Source organism: Manduca sexta, chromosome 28, assembly GCF_014839805.1.
Source record: "Manduca sexta isolate Smith_Timp_Sample1 chromosome 28, JHU_Msex_v1.0, whole genome shotgun sequence".
Taxonomy (NCBI): Eukaryota; Metazoa; Arthropoda; class Insecta; order Lepidoptera; family Sphingidae; genus Manduca; species Manduca sexta.
In genome coordinates, this window is record NC_051142.1 from 14,331,932 (window position 1) to 14,352,987 (window position 21,056).

Sequence of the window (21,056 nt, forward strand, 5' to 3'; positions counted from 1 at the left end):
CTTAATCCTTCTCAGTAGTAAAGAAGGCCCGTGCCCAGCAGTGGGACAATAAATAATAAGGGTTGATATTTTTATTATTATTTACTCAAGAATAATGTAACTTTATACTAGTAAAATCGTTTTCAAAATCGGTTTTGTACTTCCAGTGATTAACCCCTACAAACAAACAAAACAAAGTTTTCCTCTTAATAATCAGTATATAATACAAGACTGATATTTTATTATTATTTACTCAAGAATAATGCAACTTTATACTAGTAAAATAATTTTCAAAATCGGTTTTGTACTTCCAGTGATTAGCCACTACAAACAAACAATCTCAAAAACTTTATTCTTTATAATATTAGTTAATTACATTCAATAATATTTTCATATTTGAAACGAATAATTCCGCGCCAATGCACTATGTTGTTATAAAATTAAAGACATCACAATGACGTCAACATCCTATTAAACGGGTATTTCATAATGTTTGATAGTTGATATTGACTAACAGGTACTGTGTAAAGGAAACAATAAATATACTGGATATTACGAAAGATACAACAATAACAGTAAACGATGTTTTGCAATTGTTGGAAAATCGCCTTTATAGTCTTCATTTGAATGTGTTTCGATATAATCCTAAATTTCGAATTACGGGTGAATTTAATTTTCTTACAACTGTAAGAGTAAATTGCCCGTCTGATAGGAAGTGGTATGACTATTGAATATTATTATTCTTTTTATTAATTTACTTGTTTGAGAGGTAAAGACAATTATGTGGTTTCATTAACGCAATGTAAAATAACCTCAAGGTAAGGAAACAGACGACAGAGGCGATAAAGTCCCCAGAAAAATATATATCACATTTAACACACGAAAACATTCGATTAAAAAGCGATAATTGGAAATCACGGCATATTCAATAGAGTTAACAATAAAATGGAAAGATTTGTGGAATTTTTGTCCGTATCTTAGCATTGGAACCAGTAATTACGCCTCTCGTGGTGCGGTTTTACGGCATCTCCGACTTTCCGTTGATCCAAAATTGTGTGGGGCAAAATTGGAAATTCTAGCGAAATAATATTGCTTATATAACCTATATCGGTTGAAAGGCTAATTGTCTTAAGCGACATTTCATTCGAAACATTTTAACTAGGTTAAAAAAAACACAGATTAACGTGTGGATTTAAATATATAGGTTAAAAAAAAAAACAGAAAAAAGTGCTGAATTTAAATATGTGGGAAACTTAGTGTTTCAAAAAATGTCGCTTACACCTTTCACTCTTCGATTTCTTTATAATTTGGTCTAGCGTTTTCATAATTTAGTAGAAGAGAATAAATCAGCTTTCGGCTAGAATATTGAAATGCGATTTTAGTGGTGGGGGATGTCAAATTTTATGTTACTCGGCTAAATATCTACTATCGCACACTTAGTGATATATCAGGCAATGGCCCGTTTTGTCGTTTGGCCTTCCGAATTTTTTAAGAGACATTAAGTTGAGCCAAGTCTGCATAATACCGATATCATAGGCGATTATAATTTAATGTCGAGGAATTACGTAAACGTTAATATATAATATAATAATAATATCAGCCCTGTATTATACACCGTCCCGCTATTGGGCACGAGCCTCCTCTGCTACTGAGAGGGATTAGGCTTTACTCCACCACGCTGGCCTAGTGCGGATTGATAGATTTAACACACCTTCGAAAATTCTTATAGAGAATTTCTTAGGTATGCGGGTTTCCTCACGATGTTTTCCTTCACCGTTAAAGTGAACGATAAATGCACAAAGAATACACACATAATTTTAGAAAAGTCAGAGGTATGTGCCCTAGGGATTTGCACCTGCGAACATTCGTGTCGGCGCTCCGTTCCACAACCAACTAGGCTATCGTCGTTTGCAAACATTAATACTTATATATAATTTTAATCTCATAAGATTCCTCATATATGTGAAGGTAGACGCTGAGATCCCTTAACTTGTACCAAGAAGTTCCCGATCGTTATCTTTTCACTAAATTAGACGCACCCGTGCGTAGAAGGGTTCAGTTTATCTCGCCTTTTATGCGAACAAATGCGGGCTGAGCGTTGTTTATTTTAGAAGCTTTGTCTAATAGCTTGCGTGCATTGCGCACGGAGTGATAAGTGGTTGCGAAACAGTCATGAGTTCGATCCTTGCAAGGATTTTTTAAAATAGTTTGCGTCTAAATATTGTGATTCTAAAAGTGCTTATTATCTAAATAAACTTTATGCTCTAAAACAATTTGTGATATTACTTTAAGTATATCATGTGGCATTAATATTAAATTTTTAATCGGCTTAGATAGGTTTTTTTATTGCTTTGAATGACGAAACGAGCTTGCCGTTCGCCTAATGTTAAGTGATACGACCGCCCATAAACAGTAGAAATACCATCCAACACCTTGAATTACAAAGTATTGTTTAGTATTCCACTGCACATGAGATGTTAAGTCTTATTATGTCCAATATTAATACTGGCTGGCAATGTTCTTCGAACCAGAACACAATAGTGACTACAAATTGACGCTTAGCGGCAGAAATAGACATTCTGGTGGTACCTACCCAGGCGGACTCTCACATAATATGAACGACCTACTGCCAGTATAATGTTTGTAACCTCAGATTCATGTCTGAAATATAAAAACAAAAAAAAAATCGTCCAAAAATTTTCTTTTATAAGCCTGTAATAATATTATTATGAAAATGTAAAACGTCGATTTTCAGAATTGACCTGCGTGAAATTGATTCTTAATTATTTTTAAAAGTCAAAGTCTTGGACATTAATCTAAGTGTTCAAGTGTATCTGTATTTTATTTTTTGTCAGAAACACGATGTATTCTATTTTTAGTAAAGGTTTGCTATTTTCGGCAAACAGAGATAAGTGCTTTTTAATGTTAATAAATCAGCGTTTACGACTCGTTTCAACTGATATATTTGTTTTCTTACACTTGACTAAAAAGAAAAGACAAGTCTTAATATTAAATTTATTTTGGTTGGACGGTTACAAAGGCTTTAGATTTAGAAATTATTTAATTATTTTTCTACAGATATTTTATATGTATTTTTTCGCTTTGACCAGGTAACTTATCGCTGGCTTATCATTCTATACATTTTTGTTTGCTGTTAGCGTCATAGATTGTAGAAAAGCATCTTGACTACGGTCCTTGATATATATTTTATATTTAACTTAATAGCATTTAGCGTATATAAATGATGCAATACTGGTATACAGTTAAGGTAAACCGGTGTATATCTACTAAAACAGACCAGCAAAATTCTTGTAACTTTTAAGCGATAAGACGTCGTTGGTTAGTATTTTATTTTGATTTAAGCATAATTATCAGCAGATGTAAGGTTATGAAAGGAAAACAATATTTCAATTTGGAAGAAAAAAAAACATCCAATTTTATTTTTAAACGTACGCCATAAGAGTTATTTATAGAAAAAAATAATCCCTCAGCCACAGTAAACGTATTAAATAAAAAATATACATTAATAAAAATCATCGGTCCCTTCATGAAATTTATAAGAGAAACTTCTTCGCCCAAAAGTGAAACAACAAAAATGACATTTAATAATTCATAACCGCTTTCCGAGTTGCTAGAGGTGGTTACACACTTCGAGCTACGCCAAGCTATAAAAATATCTTACTGCGGTATTTACTAACTCCAGTTTTAGAAAATAGCTCTAATAGTAAATGGTATGAAGCTCACTGTTCGGTTTTCCGTCTCGGTTGAGAGAAATTATACACTCACGAGAATCTAGCAAGACTTGCCAAAAGCTATAACACTTAACGTATACCGTACAACAGCTACATTCTAAAGATACGTAGTTCTAAGCTGTCATGCATTTGGCTCTGGCCTTTTTTTTTATTGTAGGTATAAAACTTCCGCAGCAGAATTTTTCATTTCTTAAATTATCGTATAAGCAAAAAATATGCATATGAGGTTGTTCATTTTACCGCAGACGTACTTGCTATAAATAGGAAGCAGCTGAAGTCGAATCAACTTTTTGATATTACCATAGACATATTTAATATAGACAAGAAGGATCAGAAAGGACCGCAGTCGTAAAAAAAAAAAAATCGCAGACACCCATAAAAAAAAACAAAAATTAAGAAAAAATAGCTTCGAAATTTGAGTGGAGGCCACACCTCGTTAAAATAAATTAAAATATGTCCGCAGTAAATAAGATTTTTAATCCTCAGACAGAACACGGGGAGTATATTTACCGGTTGTTTAGTATCGTAGTCTGATACAATTGTAGGTGTTTTTGGAACACAAATCTTCGATATTAACAATCTTACTTATAAACTTGTTTTAACGTTAAGACGTGGTTAAGAATTGCTTAAATGGCTGTGAAAAATATATCCAGTTTCCTAGTTTAAACCTTATTAAGAGGCAAAATGGCGGGTTTTGACTTACAGCTGATCAAGTAAACTTGTGTTTTAATTTATATAAGTAAGACTGTAAACGTTTAACCCCATTGTTTGAGTCGACAATTTTTGTACAACCGTGTTGAATCGTTAACATAGAAATACATGTTTACGCGAATGTTGACATTGGATTTAAAATATTTACGCATTTAACCGCTCCGTCACCATGTAGGCTGCAAAACTTTCAAAACGTCGAGAAAAAATAATAATATAAATAATCGCGATAAAATCCGTGTATAGTTTTATTTCAAAACAACATCATCAGCCTAATGCAGTCCACTGCTGGACATAGGCCTCTCCCAAGGTACGCCACTGGGCCCGTTCTGCTGCGTTATGCACCCAGTCGCTGAGTGCCCTGTTTTCTAAGAGCTACGTTTGACAAGACGCGGTCTGCACTACAGAACACGCTTGCTCTAGCGGTTCTGCGACATATGTGAAAATATCATATTATAAATAATTTAATTTTTTTTTTTGAAATTCACTAACAATTTTTTATCAAAATATGCTTTACGTTAAATCATAAATTATTAAAAACAGCGTCAGAGGGCGAGATAGCGTCGTTCAAATGTTGTACCACATAAGTCGTTTTTCATTATTTAATTACGCTCAGAATCTTTACCAACCTCTCATAATCAGCAGAATCCATAGAAATAAAAAGTTATTTTGTCAAGACATCTGTTACCAAGATTGGCTTTAGACGAAGCCTGATTTTGATTATTCATCTAAATAGGACGCGTTATTATAACCAGTGTGTTTTAGGCACTACGATACTTGATAATATTGTGTCCCAGAGCAGTCGATGTGATATCGCTCATAGGTCCCGGGTTCAATACCGGCGCGGGCTTTGATAAACAGTAGAAAAACCCAATGTCACTATATTGGGTTTTTTACTGTTTATCAGCTCCGAGAATGGAATTTGTGTCCAATTTGGCCTTTGGCTTTCCCCTTATTACATTATGGGATCAGAACACATTTGAGGAAAGTGGTTGCCCTGGTTGCACCTCTACTCACCCCTGCGATAATAAAGGTGTGATGTGTATTTGTTTTTTTGTATAGTCAGCGCATTGCAGTACAAGTTAATTGAAATTATAAGTTTTTAATAGCGGCGATAGCCTAGTTGGGTGTGGAATGGACTGCCAAGACGAATGTCCGCAGGTTCAAATCCCAAGGGCACACACCTCTGACTTTTCTAAAATCATGTGTGTATTCTTTGTGAATTTATCGTTCGCTTTAACGGTGAAGGAAAACGTCGTGAGGAAACCTGCACATCTGAGAAGTTCTCTATAGGAATTTCGAAGGTGTGTGAAGTCTACCAATCCGCACTAGGCCAGCGTGGTGGACTAAGGCCTAATCCCTTTCAGTAGTAGAGGAGGCCCGTGCTCAGCAGTGGGCAAGTATATAATACAGGGCTGATATTATTATTATTATTATAATGGTACTAGTGTATTCGAGTAGACGCTATATGTCAGGGCAAAAGCCCGCTCGTCTCGCCATTCATTTATAAAAAAATATTTGAATATAAACAAGCCCTTTAAATTATTAAAATAAATTTAATTAACGATGAAAGTCGAAATTAAACTATCAATTTGTTTAAAATTTCTAAATTAATTTAGCTTAATTGTTAATGGTTATGTACGATACAGCTAATTGGATTGCTTTGAGTCTTTATAACAGCCGTTTTATTTGGTCGCTTGTTTATAATTAAAGAGTATAATTATATCAGCCCTGTAATATTACTGTCCCACTGATGGGCACGGGTTTCCTCTACTACTGAGAGGGGTTTTGCCTTAATCCACCACGCTAGCCTAATGCGGGTTGGTAGACTTCCCACACCCCTAAATTCCTATAGAGAATTTCTCAGGTATGCGGGATTCTTCATGATGTTTTCATTCACCATTAAAGCAGGCGATGATTCACAAAGAATACACACATATTTTTTTAGAAAAGTCAGAGGTGTGTGCTCTTGGGATTTGAACTTCGGATATTCTTCTCGGCAGTCCGTTCTACAACCAACTAGGCTATCGCCGCCTATTTTTTTTTATTAAATTCATGAGTAAACCTGGTATAATAGACTTCATTGTGAGATATCAAATCTAATATAGACCGGTATGATTGTGTCGACTGGCATGAGAAAGCCATGTGTTGTCATTCGATACTGTATTTGGACAGCATTACGCTTACTATCAGGTGCAGGGCAGACATATTGCCGTATTCATTTAAAATAAAAAATCTTATCGCTCATAGATATATTCGTAAAAAAAAAACACATATCGCGCCGTTATGTCCAAAGGGGTAGGTAGAGGTGTACCCATTTCCAGCTATGTGTGTTTCGTTCCATAGTGTGATAGGAGGTGCGCCTATCGCATACAATACATTTAAAGTCTCATAATGACGGTACGTTTGCTGACAATCGATAGAACAGATCTTGATAAAATTTTGTATTCGAATAGACCCTATTACCTTGATATAAATTTTGACAACAGGAAAGTGAAAGCGAGGACGCTCGCCAGATGGCAAACAAGACGACCGCCCATAAACAGTAGTAGCATCATTATGAAATTTTAAATTTCGAATCACTGTATGACATTCCAATGCTCTTGTCAATATGAGCTTAGTATTTATTTTTTATTCTGTGTTCTGAGCGATAGGATGTTAATTCTTTTAATGCCTTGTAATTAATTAGGCTACTTTAATCCTAAAAAATATATCTATAACATTTGAAAAATGACAAACTATCGAATGCTACATCGACTTACACGACTACAATTACAACACTATTCAAATGTTGTGGATTATAAAGTTAACTTAACGGTTTTTTACACTTATGTCATTGTAATTCTAAAGGTGCGACATGGTAGCAAGTTTGTTTCGGGAGCAGTTTGCCACGCAGTCGAAGCCCCTATAGTAAATAAAAAGGACAAACAAATATTTAATAAATGAGAAGAATCTGGACTATCAAATGCAATACTCGTATTTATGATATATAAAAATGTCCAATATACAAACATAACCTCTGAACTAGTTTTTGTGTGTACATCAAAAAAGCCGAAACAATAAAAAACGCACCCAAAGTAACAAAACTCTGTCCCTTGACCCGAAAAACGGGTAGGGCATAACCGACGACTGAATGCTAAAGAGCATAAGTTTATATTTGACTTTTTATAAAAATGTATTGGAGTGTCTTGACTCTCGTGCAATAGCATATTTGTTTGGAAACCAGAGGTCGTATTCTCTATGCCACAAGTTATTTTGATAATGCGTAACAAATACGTAACGCATCAAGACAATAAAAATTGACATACAGAATAATTTCACGCTAACGTAACACGGCCGTGTTACGAGTTTATAATGTCATAGACAATAAGAACCCAATACGGATTTGATTTTATCATGGTCAGGGAATCAAAATTGATACAAGTTTCGATTCTAAAAGTTCATTGGAGCGCAACAAAACTTGGCATTACTGGAATCTTTACCTAATTCTTTGAGGATACAGGATGTTAATCTAATATGTACTGAATTATAGAACGATAGCAATAAATCTTACATAGTACTAGTGAACCGATTGGAATAAAATATCATTTATGCTACTCAATAAGTTAAATCAAAAATAAAACAAATCTCGTGAGTTTTTTTACCATTACACCCTTTTAAATATTAGCCAGAAGATCATAAAACATAAAAAAATACTTACACATGTCTGTTCAAGTGATGCCAAAGTTCAGACATGCCGAGCAACCGAGTGCAAATCTTAAGGGATCACTTCTGGTACGAGACCGCTCGGAAAGAGATATTTTTGGGTTTAAGAATAAACCACAATATATGCCGAGATTTAGCTCTGCTTTGTTTATGTGTTTTTGTGTATGAGTTATCGGTGTAACGTTCTTAAGTATGTGGAACGCTATTACTGGGACGAGGTTATTTTTTAGCTTTACGTGAGTGTGGCGATTACTTATTTGGTTGCATTTACTGTGAAGCATCAGCAATAGCCCTGTTGAAGTCCGATTTCAAAGATATTGAGCTCAATACCTCGTGGTTAGAAAGGCAGAACAGTGTCACTATATCATATTATTATACAGGGTCATATTGACATCGCGTTACTAAATGAAACCACATACTTATCTACTTGGAAATAACACTTTACAATAAGTTACTTGAGCCGTAGATGTAAAATAAAAAAGTGTATGTTTCGAACAAAATAAATATTAATAAAAAGTAATTTTAATTTTACGCGCCCTAATGCCATTATTACTACTCTAAGAGAATTCGTTACAGTGGCAACATCATACTATCAGTCAGAAATACATACACGACCACGCCATATTCGCATTAAACTATAAAATTATCAAAAAATCAGAAAACTAAAACCAGTTTTGGTGAAAATATTCGTTATAAACGGATGATTTTTGGCACAATGTCAGCAAAGGTGAAGACGAGTATGTGGTTTCATGTAGTAACACAATGTCAAAATGACCCTGTATATTTGCTGGTGGTAGGATATATTTTACATCCGCCCTGATAGCGACCATCGTACATAAGGTGTTAAACCCGCCATATTGGTCCACGTAAGTGTGCCGTATAACCGGTTTCAACAGGTCGGCATAATTGTGTCTGCCGAGTAATCTCTATCTCTTCTCCCCGAGAATAATCTCTTGTCAGTCGACATTCTATTGGAGCCCACTCCACTTACCATCAGGTGTAGCGGGGCCACATTGCCGCCACGAAAAAAGTAGTATTGTAAATATTCAATGCCATTCAAATGTTTAAAAAATCAGTCTGAAATTAATACTAATTTATACGATATACTGTAATATTATGTTCATGCGATGACAACCTAAAACATGACTGCAACAACTACTTATTGTTTCATGTACCAAATAGTACGTTTTATATTTTGTTGGTTGTCTAAATAATTATTATTTAAAGCTAGTTGTGACTTATAAAATTGTTCATACGGATATTTATAAAGCTATATCAGATAAAATATTACCGACGTTACATTCGCGTCAGCAAATAATACCCATTAGTTTCAACGGAAGACGCGATCGAATGTCGTGTGTCCATCATGCTTGACTTGGAGGAAATCTTCTAATCCTTCGCTAATTATCGTAGTGACTGACGCCTTACTGGCGATACACGATTTATAAAGCCGTTTCTATACTGGAGTACTGGGATAGCATATATCAGTGTGTATAGGCCTAGCTTACATATTTATTATTGATGGGAGAAATATAAACAGTTCTCCTACATTACGGCGAGTTTTTTTGCGTCCCATGATGTGATAAAGAGGTGTCAGGTATGTCTTATTAAATCGAAAAATAGCAACGATAGTTTGTTGTCTGATTTACATCCATTTTCAATAAATAATCCCAATCTCAATCTTCAATCCGATCCCAAGAATAAACCAATCACAATAAATCATTTGTAAGCGTGTTATAACTTTGTTCTGATTGGTTCAATTTTTGAGATAGGTTGACAAAAGCGATTGATATCATGAATGAAAATGGCGGTAAGGAATAGAATCCAAAAATGTACTGCTTAAAGTCCCAATACGCTGCCAACAAACCAAAGTAGTAAATATAATTAATAAATTAATAGGAGATTTCGTGAAAGTAACAATCTTCTTATTTTTCGATATTTTACAGTGTTTGTTTTATTTCTCTAGCATTATGACCTTCAACGTATCGCACCGGCTCGTTTTTTAAGTATAAATACACATTTTTCATCCAGGACAAAGTAACTTCTCAGTAGAAATTCCTCGACAGGCTGCTTCGGTCCACGTGTTTGTTTTAAGGAAAACAAGCTTCATTGTGAACATAGTCTAACGTATGTCGTGTAATCCTGACCCCCTGGCTATCCCGTCACAACCCACCCCATTACTCCTACTTAGCTACTAAATAAAATAAATACGGATTACATGGAATGTCTCCTTACGAACTTGTAGGGTTGTGTTGATTCGAATATCGATATGTATTTTTGGATATTATATATAATAGCCCTGTATAATATACCGTCTGCTGGGCACGGGCCACCTCTACTGCTGAGAGGGATTTTGGATGTTATTTATTGGAATAAAATGGAGTAATATTTTAGGTTAATATATTCATCATTAAGATAAAAAATATGTTCTCTTCGTTAAAGATTGTAGCATCTTTGTATAATTGGTAGTGGTACCTTGTTATTATTTTTTCATTAGATAATAAACTTTTCATTACCAATATGTTATGTAAACTTATAAATAAAAATATAAACTATTATTTTTTTATGGGCACGGTGAAATGACCCCACCGCACTTGATGGTAAGTGGAGTGGGGACTATTGAATATTACGAGAGAGATACCCCTTGCCAGTCAATACAATTATGCCGACCTGTTTAAACCTAATATACATAGGATATATGCACATCCTAAGACGTTTTTTTTACATAGATACGTTGTCCAAGCTCAATACTGGCAAGACGAAAGTAAGGTAATTGCCCGACTTAACAGCCAATGAGCGTGCGGTACTAACGTTGTTACGTAACTGTCGATGTATATATATCCTTTTCTAACGAATGTGTGCTGCATCTTTTTATTCCTTCTTCGAGCCAATTTGTAATTATATGTACAGGTACGTGAATATAGCAAGTAGTGCGCCGTTTTTACGTGCCATTTTGTTAGTGAATGACGCGTCTATTTGTAAAACGTCATTGTGCATATCACAGAGAATTTCATAATAATATTATCATGTTAAAAACTGCAACTGAGTTTATCTGTCTGACTAATAAATATTTTACGTCTAAACTTCTCAGAATAAAAAAATATCGACAATATTAATTTCCATACAGCCCCATCACTAACTCCAGGGTAATTTTTTTATATTCCGAGCTCTTTTCTCTTGGCGTATACATCAATTCGCGCATTAGCTCGCCCGACCATGGGAATCATAAGTTTAATGTACGCACTACTTTGTGGTCACTCGGCTTTGTACCTAAAACTGACATTATAATAAAATAATAATATCAGCCCTGTATTATATACTTGCCCACTGCTGAGCACGGGCCTCCTCTACTACTGAGAGGGATTAGGCCTTAGTCCACCACGCTGGCCTAGTGCGGATTGGTAGACTTCACACACCTTCGAAATTCCTATAGAGAACTTCTCAAATGTGCAGGTTTCCTCATGATGTTTTCCTTCACCGTTAAAGCGAACGATAAATTCACAAAGAATACACACATGATTTTAGAAAAGTCATAGGTGTGTGCCCTTGGGATTTGAACCTGCGGACATTCGTCTTGGCAGTCCGTTCCACACCCAACTAGGCTATCTTCGCTACACTGACATCATGTACTCTCAAAAAAAATATTTCTGTAAGCCCTAGCTAGTTTTAACTACAGCATGAATTTATTCGAAAGGGATTATAGTACAGAAAACCAATGTAACAAACATCACTGCTATTGATTTCCTATTTACACGAATTAGATATTGAAATAAAACTATTTTACGAATTTTATCGCGGCTTTTATACTATAATCATTTCTCGACGTTTCGGAGACTATGCAGCTTTTATGGTCACGTGGGGGACTGAGTTGTTGCTCATCCAAAAAGTCAGTTACAATATCTACCTACATTTTACAACACTACCGAATTTTTGATTGTTTTAGTTATTAGCGGTCCGATCTACGTGGAATGAGTTCATATTACAGAAGAATTTATATTACAGAAGGTCTGTATTCCAATCTTTTGTCTGATATTCCTTTCTATCGACAATTACTGTTTTCAATCATACTTAAAATCCTAATTCATAACCGCAAAGCCACACTACAAAAGCATAGAAATTATCGATCAATTCATGAATGTTTTATTGTACAGGCACTTCCGGAATACCGAATAGTCCATCACCGATTCGGCTAGCCGGCCATTACGTATATATTAACGGCGTGACCGGCAGATATAGTGCAACGTCACCGCGGCAATGGGATGTTGATCGCAAATCGGTTATCAATTATATCTGAGCTATTGTGAGTAGTGAAGGAATCTAGTATTGGGTATGAGTAACACATGTTTTTACTTAGTAATGGTTCTTGGTCACGGCTTCGCTTTTTTTTTCGACACTAATGCCATCTATTTTAAAGATAGTGAAGGAATCTAATGTTGGGTATGAGTAACACATGTTTTTACTTAGTAATGGTTGTTGGTCACAGCTTTACTTTTTTTCGACTCTAATGCCATCTCTTTTAAAATCAAATTAAAAACTTACAATGCTTCCCACGAAAGCAAAGTGTCCCGATATAGTAGTCTATACGCTAATCTAGAATATCATCTATCCATATGCCAATTTTCATCCAAATCCGCACAGCTGTTTCAGGGTTTACTTTATAAAACATCTAACCATTTCCGTAAACTTTATTTAGTCAGGTAAGATCAATACCACTTATAAATTATTAACATACTTAAACCATATATCCCCAAAGGGGTAAACTGAAGAACAACTAGTGCACAATTTATCCCCAAGATTATACCTTCTCCCTCGTATTATGTGACAAGAGGCGATCTTATCAATATATCGTACATAAAATCAGTAAATAATACGGGCATTTAAAATTACAATGAAGTATATGGAATTATACTACACTCCACTCGATATAGACGAAACCAGTTACTGTCAAAGAAGTTGCAGTTCCATTCCAGCTTAGATAAGACATAACCTTCCTTCTTTCGAAGCAATGTCTGCGAACATACAGAAACAACAATGAAATAAAAAAAAACAAACGCTTAAGCATTCGATTAGTATTCAAAACAGAGACTACAATACTCGGTTGCAATAAGTACTAATGCTATCTACATTCAAAGCCTTGCTCCACGATGCAGTCTAAGAACGTGCGAACCGCTAGTTATTATTCTGTTGGGTCTTTACTGATAATACATTGGTCTGGATGCAGGGTCTGGTATGAAGTTCGTATTCATGGGTAAAACCTGCCATAGGTCTCCATGTCTGTAACGTTGCAGTGTCCGGGTGTATCTAGTTTCCAATAGGCCAGCATAATTGTGTCGACCGGAAGAATAAGCATTTCGTCAATCGATACTCTAACTCCATGCCGCCCTACTTTAAATCAGACGCAGTAGAATCTTTTTATGCCTATAAAAATGTGCTGTGAAGTGCGTTGCAACTGAAGTCCTGTGTCTTCACTACAAGCAATAATTTGTGTCCATGATGTGGAATTAGTAGTGCCGGTAGACTAATTGGGAGTAGAATGGACTGCGGAGACGAATGTTTGCAGGTTCAAAACCCAAAGATACGCACCTCTGACTTTTTTAAAAAATCATATGTGTATTCTTTGTGAGTTATCATTTGCTTTAACGGTAATGGAAAACAACGTGAGGTAGCCTGCATACCTGAGAAGTTCTCCATAAGAATTTTGAGGATATGTGAACTCTACAAATCCGCATTAGGCAAACATGTTGGACTAATGCCTAGTCCCTCTCAGTAGTAGAAGAAGCCCGTGACAAGCAGTAGAAGGTACATAATACAGGGCTAATATTATTATTACGTGGAATTACTCAACCAAAATTTTAATACAAAACATTCTTAGCAAGACGAGTCTGCGATATTTCTTCCAAACGAATAAATATCAGTCACAAAGGTATCCTTTATCCAGCGACAGTATAAAAATATAATACTACGTCAAAATATCAACACAAAGAGTTGCACAACACCTGCTCCGCTCCTTTGACATTCTGAATGAAAAGGGTGAAGGCCTTCACATCTAATTGAACAGACGGTTGGTTTTTGTGCTAAATCTGAGCGTTTATATAACTGAAAGATAAGGCAGATGGCTCGGTTTATAAGCCGTGCCTAAAGATAGTAGCGTTGCTTTGTACGTTTGGATTATAGTGCTAAAGTCCAGCATCAGAGATATCAGACTTTATGCCTCAAAATATCAGTGGTCTTTGGTTTGAATGGGTTTCAAACTGGAACACAATAATAGCTAGCAATAGCTAAAGAAATCAACAAAGTGATAGTATCATCCCAAAAGTAACATATCTCCTCTCCGATGCTAAAATAAACAAGTAATAAGATTTTTAAAAAGGCTTGTTTTTAAGGTAAATGAGTGAGTGAATGATATTCTGCATGATTTCAATTAAATCTAAAAATTAACACGAATGAAAGTGGAGTTCAATATATCAGCTTAAAGGTAACTAATTAATACACTACTTTCTAGCTAAGATACGTTTTATTTGAACTGCAGTCCAATCTCAGTAACTGCACTCTACCTTTGAAAAGGTAACTGCATGTCAACAAGGACTCCTTCATTACCTAATGAAGTCTTTTAAATATCATTTAAACCAAGCCAAAGTTTATTCAATGCCACACACATTCAAAAACAAATAACAGCACTAGACCTTAAAAATTCAAAGGAGAAAAACCAAGTCTCCGTATCGTCTCGTAACATCGTACAAGTGGTTGCAAAAGTAATGCCGCAAGCGCAATTTCAGCAATTTTGGTGCTAGCGTGTTTGCAATGCACTGATATTAGTTTTGGGAAGAGATACGAGGGCGCGGTAAGCTTATTTATTTAGGTTCTGTTGCAACACCAGTGGAAAAATGAAATTCGCTTCGGGTGAATATGAAGTGGGTGAGTTAGCTCGTGTGGATGCAGATCTAGGTCTCCAATCTCCGTGTTTGTTTGTTAGGTAATGGTTTATAGATACATGCATATTTGTAGGTAGGTGTTATGCGAATATGATAGTATTGTAAAATAATTCACTTTTGCCATAGAGTAACATGTATGTCTAAATTATAAGTAAAATATGTTTTATGTTTTAGATTCTAAAGATGACTAATTTTCTTCAAATTATTATTCTATAAATCGGTAACGTCAGTTAGAATTCTAGAATTTATGGTGATCAATCGCTTGAAATATTTTTTTTTTTCAGCCATAAATAATAAAATGTCTGTTTCTAAGAACTTTCGGCCAGCGGTGTACAAGAGTAAACTCCAAACAAAAATATAGTCTCATTTGTGTAATGCAGCTGGAACTTCCAGGTGGATGTTTACATTTCCATCCAAAGGAGCTCGTACACGTTTTAAACTTATACGATTATTTTTTCTAGTCTAACAAGCCAATGTGGGAGCATTTCAATTGCAGATTGTTATTCCCTTTATTCTATTGCTGGTGTTCTGAATGGTAGCAGTGCAGTCTGACAAGGTATTATGCGGAAATAAATTGCAAATTTTTCGTTTTTTTATTGTCTACTTCATTTGGTGACAGTCAGGAAACTAGTAAACTCCTAGTTTCAAAAAAAGTTATGGTGTTCGTCATAACATGAGATAATTGCTCGTCTCGTCAATCAGTTATATAAAAAAGTTGTCCAAACAGTACCAATGCATTAAAACAATAATGTTGATTTGAAATTACTTTATAATTTTTTCACAAATAATCTAACCACACTTGATTACTAATTTGCATTTGTTACATTTTTTTGTTGTTATAGTTCCTAATCCACAATTATTGAATTCTAAAATGTTTAACCCTATTTTAATTTTGCTATTAATTTTGTCATAAAAGTATTTTATATTACAATCGTTAGTCGTGCATGTTGTGTTAGCCTTTATGTTATGTGTTATGTCATGTTAAAGTATGAGATATGTAAACAACTGCTGGCTAACATTAACTAAATATATAAAATGACGTTAACTTCCATATTTTATACATATATCCGTAAACACGCTTTAGTTATTTTATATCATCGATTTATTCACGACAACCTTACAAAGTGAAGGAGCAGACATTCCACTAACTTTCATATTACAACATAAAAGAAATTAACTCCATATTTATTTAAAAAGAATGTTGTAATAACGTCATGATATTACGTATTCTTTATTAGAAGGAATACCCTCGCTGGCTGCGCTTGGAGTAATGAAAATATAAGTATAATTGCATGCTTAGGATGCAGCATTCTATAGTGGAAACTATATGAAGGTAATTTTATTTATGCCTAGCCTATGGGTTTTAATAATGGCTTAGGAAACCGTTTCACAGCGGCTGAAAAGGTTTTAATAAAATGTTGATTTCAATGTACAGTCAGATATAAAGATGCTGAACAAATTCAAACCTTTAAAATACTTCTATATATTGATTTTAATATTTTTGTAAAGTATCCTAAATAAAGTAATTCCTTTGGAGTTTATATTAGTAAAGTAAAAACTATAGATGATAAGTAACAAAAATTTAAAAGCGATTTGACGTTTTAATTTGGTTCAGCTACTTTTGTAGCTCACTAACAAAATATACCGTGTGCTATACAGCATAAGATCCGTTTTCGATGCACGTCTATTTAAAAAAATATAAAATCTAATTAATATGGTTATTTACACGTTTGGTATAAAAGATCCTGGCGACTTATTCATCTGCATTAAACCTTGGCATGTCTAAACACAAGGCGAAAGTAATGAAATAATAGTATTTAATTAAACCCTATTAAAATCTATTAACAGCTTCACAAGTATAGATCAACGTTGATTGCGATGAAAGGGAAATCCTTTATAATAGCATCAAAAACCCGGTACGCCATTTACAAGACCTACTATATTCTTCCTCAAAGCTCGTCGAAGTAAGAAACAAGTAATGGGCCAGTTAAAGTGACGGCGAGACGAAATTTTGCCAGTTTTACGGCCACGGTGAATGTTTACATCGACTAAGGGCCGTTTGATGTGCTGTCAGTGGAGCGAATGAATATTTTGCGGTACCACAAGTTTGATTACAGGAAGGAAGGTAAATTTTAAACTCGCAAGGAATGTATGTTACGCAATGATGTAACAAAAACACATACATTATGTTTTTATAGGAGTCATAGTTTAAGAGATTGTTAAGGGCTAGGCAAAGGTACAGCTCTGCCTAGCCTTTCAGGGTTACAACCTGAAAACCTAAAATTGTAAGCTAGTTACAACTAGAAAACTCATTTTCGCCATGTGTCTTCTGCCCCATGATGTGAAAAGGGGGCGAGCGCGTCGCTACATCAGATTCAAATTCCAAAGAAAAACCCAATATCACTTTGTCCGATCCAATATTAAAACCCGGAACTTAAGGGAGGTAGTCGTAGGTATAGCACACGCAATCTAACCACGCAACTGAAGAAGTCACGATCTAAGATGCAGGTAATATGATATTTTTTATCGATGCATCATGATTCACAAATTCATTATCTTACAGTAACAACTTTGCTGTTGCATCATGTATGGCCAGTAAATTGCTGAAAGCCTAATAATCCAATCCAATCCAATCCAATCCTGATTTCTTTCTAATTGTGTTCTATTAATATTGAAAAAAGAATATAGGGACGATTTCATTTGATTCTGACTTTCAGTGTTGTATATTCCTCTTATTTCTTACAAATTTCAATGTAGTCTTTATAAGATAATATGTTAAAAATAGATCTTAAACAAAATCCTGAAAAGCATTCTTAATGGCTGGATTTAGTAACAAAGAGTTACGAAATGCTTTCACGGTACTAAAGAAGTCAAACTAAGCACGAAGAACAACCTTAGTCAGTTTGAACTTGTTGTCTAGAAATTTTGTTACTCTTGAGAATCTTACGCAATTGTCAACCTTATTACCAGCCACGTATATTATTATACTGTCTTACTGATGTGCACGGGCCTCCTCTTTAGTATTAAAAAGCCTCCTGTTAGTAAAGAAGTCTTGGTCGGTTGGCAGACTTCATATACCTTCGATTTATTATTTTTTTGACGAGACGATCTTACCGTTCTCCTTATGGTAAGCGATACGATTGCCCATAAACAGTAGAAACATCAACCAACACCTTGAATTACAAGTATTGTTTGGTATTCCACTGCGCTCGCCATCCTAAGACATGAGATGAAGTCTTATTATGTCCAGTACTTACACTGGCTACAATGGCCTTGAAACCGGAACACAACAGTGACCACACACTGCTGCTAGGCGACAGAAATATACATTGCGGTAGTACCTAACCAGGGGAACTCTCACATGAGAGACCTACCACCAGTGACTGCTTAGACAGAATTCTTAATGTAAAAGTTAAATCACTATGTTTTCCCACACTGTTAAAGTAAACGATAAATGACAAACAATAGGCACACGACACTTTCAAATACCCTGGGGCGCGTGGACCTTGGGTTTTGAACCTGCGAATCCTCATGTCTGGAGTCCTTCTCGTTTCCAAATAGGTTATTACGCACTTAACAATCTCTTAAACTATGACTCCTATATTCGTTAATATTGTAAGAGTAATTAATATCATGATACCAATTCCCGAGTGCGAGTCCTTTGGTATAATAAATCTAGAACGATCGCGTTAGATCGTCATCCGCGGAGCGATGAAGTGGACTCGTTAATAACCTAGCGAGTTCTACCCTCAGGAGACCAGGTCTGAGCTGCGGCGCTTACTATTTGTAGTTTAGATGTTGCATCTAGAATGTAGTGGAGTTACTAATGCTGAGATTTGAAATACGATTCTGTAATAATAATAGATGGTGACGTCGTAGTTCAGATTTTGCACATTTAGCGGATGCCATTGCTGAGATTTTGAGACTACGATGCATTGAGACCTATCTCATATCCTGGGGAGAGAGACTTCAGCATTGTAATGCAGTACTAGGATACCAAAGTTTCGGTCGATGGGTGAGTATTAATTAGACCACTCGTGCGAAGGTTTTTTTTTAAACCATATTATGACGTCGATCTGTAGTTCTTTATCCCTCATATCCAAAATTTTGGCATTGACTATATTTGATGATGTACGTTAATATCAGGTATAGAAATAAAACTATTTTTAGCATTTTATCAAGGTTTTTTATATTATAATTTTCTCCCGACGTTTCGAAGATTTTGAAGCCTTCGTATTCATGGGACGGACCATGTATGTATGTAACTGCTGGATTATATTAAAATCAAATTATCGATCTGTTTTTGTTAATCACAGTAGCTTATTCAAACACTGTTTCTTATAAAACTCGAATCGATGTCACTAAAACAACTTGAGACAAATAGTAGAGACCATTTCTGAATCAGGTCATAGAAAATGAGTTAATATTTTATGTGGTGTGTGAATGGAGGAGTTTGTGGGTGCCTTGAGAGCACTTTAGACGGTGCTTCGATTACTTACCGATGCTGCGAACTACTCGCTGCGGTCAGGTGAACTCGCATACTGTTGTATACGATAAAGATAAAGACTTGGATTAATATATCTTTAATTACTTCATTAATCGTCGATTATGATCTTTGGATGTTGGATTCTTGGATGATAGCTCATAATTTTTTTTAGAAAAATACTTGGACTCATGTTTTAAGTAGTTTTACAAAAGTGGAGCCCGATTAAATTACTTAGCACATAGTTACCCTGCTACGCAAACTCCTGGTGCATAGGTGAGATAGGTCCTGCTGTGTGATGCTGTGTAATGTGTGATGAGATATTTCCCATTTGGCCAAATTGTACGTTTAATTTTAGCTCGGCTCCTCAATATGTTGAAACCTTCATGATTTATGAGTTCGGACTACTAAATTTAGTGAGAAAACATATTTAAATTGGGCTTAGCTTGATATTAATATCAGTGTTGTTGAACTCCAGGGCCTCAAGATTGCTACTACAATTGTATCACAATGATCGAATAATGATATCATAAATATTGATTTTAACTGTGTTCGTAATCTATTCACTGACGTTATCCTGGTTTTTGATAGTCACTGACACTTCAATGCAAACGGCAGAATTATTTTTATTAATTTGTTCCATAATGTGTACATACACACCTTTGTCCCATAGGAATGGGCAGAGACTATTGAGCCAATATGCTACGACCTTGATGTCAGAGGTGTGTACCTCTTTCGCCTCTCTAATTCATAGTGTTTTTTTTTTGTGAATCAATAGCACTTGTATCAGTTGTATTGGACCCATGAATGTCCGACCATAATACTATCAAGAGACCATTGACTAATGGCCTGAAGTTAATTTAAAAGATTACGAGCCTAAACATGTTGACAATAGAATTATATGGGAATGGCACGAATCCAAAAGCTGCCTTGACCTACTGAATGCTGATGCATTTATAATAAAGATCCCCTTTCGAACGTCAGCAATGCAAGTATACAATGGGTGTAAGATTCCGGTGATTCATTTTCCTTTAAATGTACGACAAAAATGGAATACAATGAACGCACCACCCATCCGATAGATGATTAAAATTGAAACATACCGACTGAAATTAATTAATTTGGTCCTAAGCGCGATTGTTCCCGTTCATTTGCATTTGACACGTCCAAATGGTCCATTCGTAATAAGCGTGCCGAGTGACACCGCGGTGATTTCATGTATTAATGCTGATGAGTTTACGTGTTTTATGTTGAAATTGATTGAATATATTATGAATGTTAATATGTGACGGCTTCGTTATTGATTTTATTTTGTAGTGGTGTTAGCGGATTTGTGTTGTGTTATTGTGTTTGTGATCAAAATAATTATTGTTTGCTCGTAAACGGTATCAATTTAACTTAGATTAAACATATTATGACACTGCACTGCATTTGTAACTTTGAGATATTCGACTTTAGGTCTCATGTCCTTTCCAACAAAAATACAATTACGTTTAC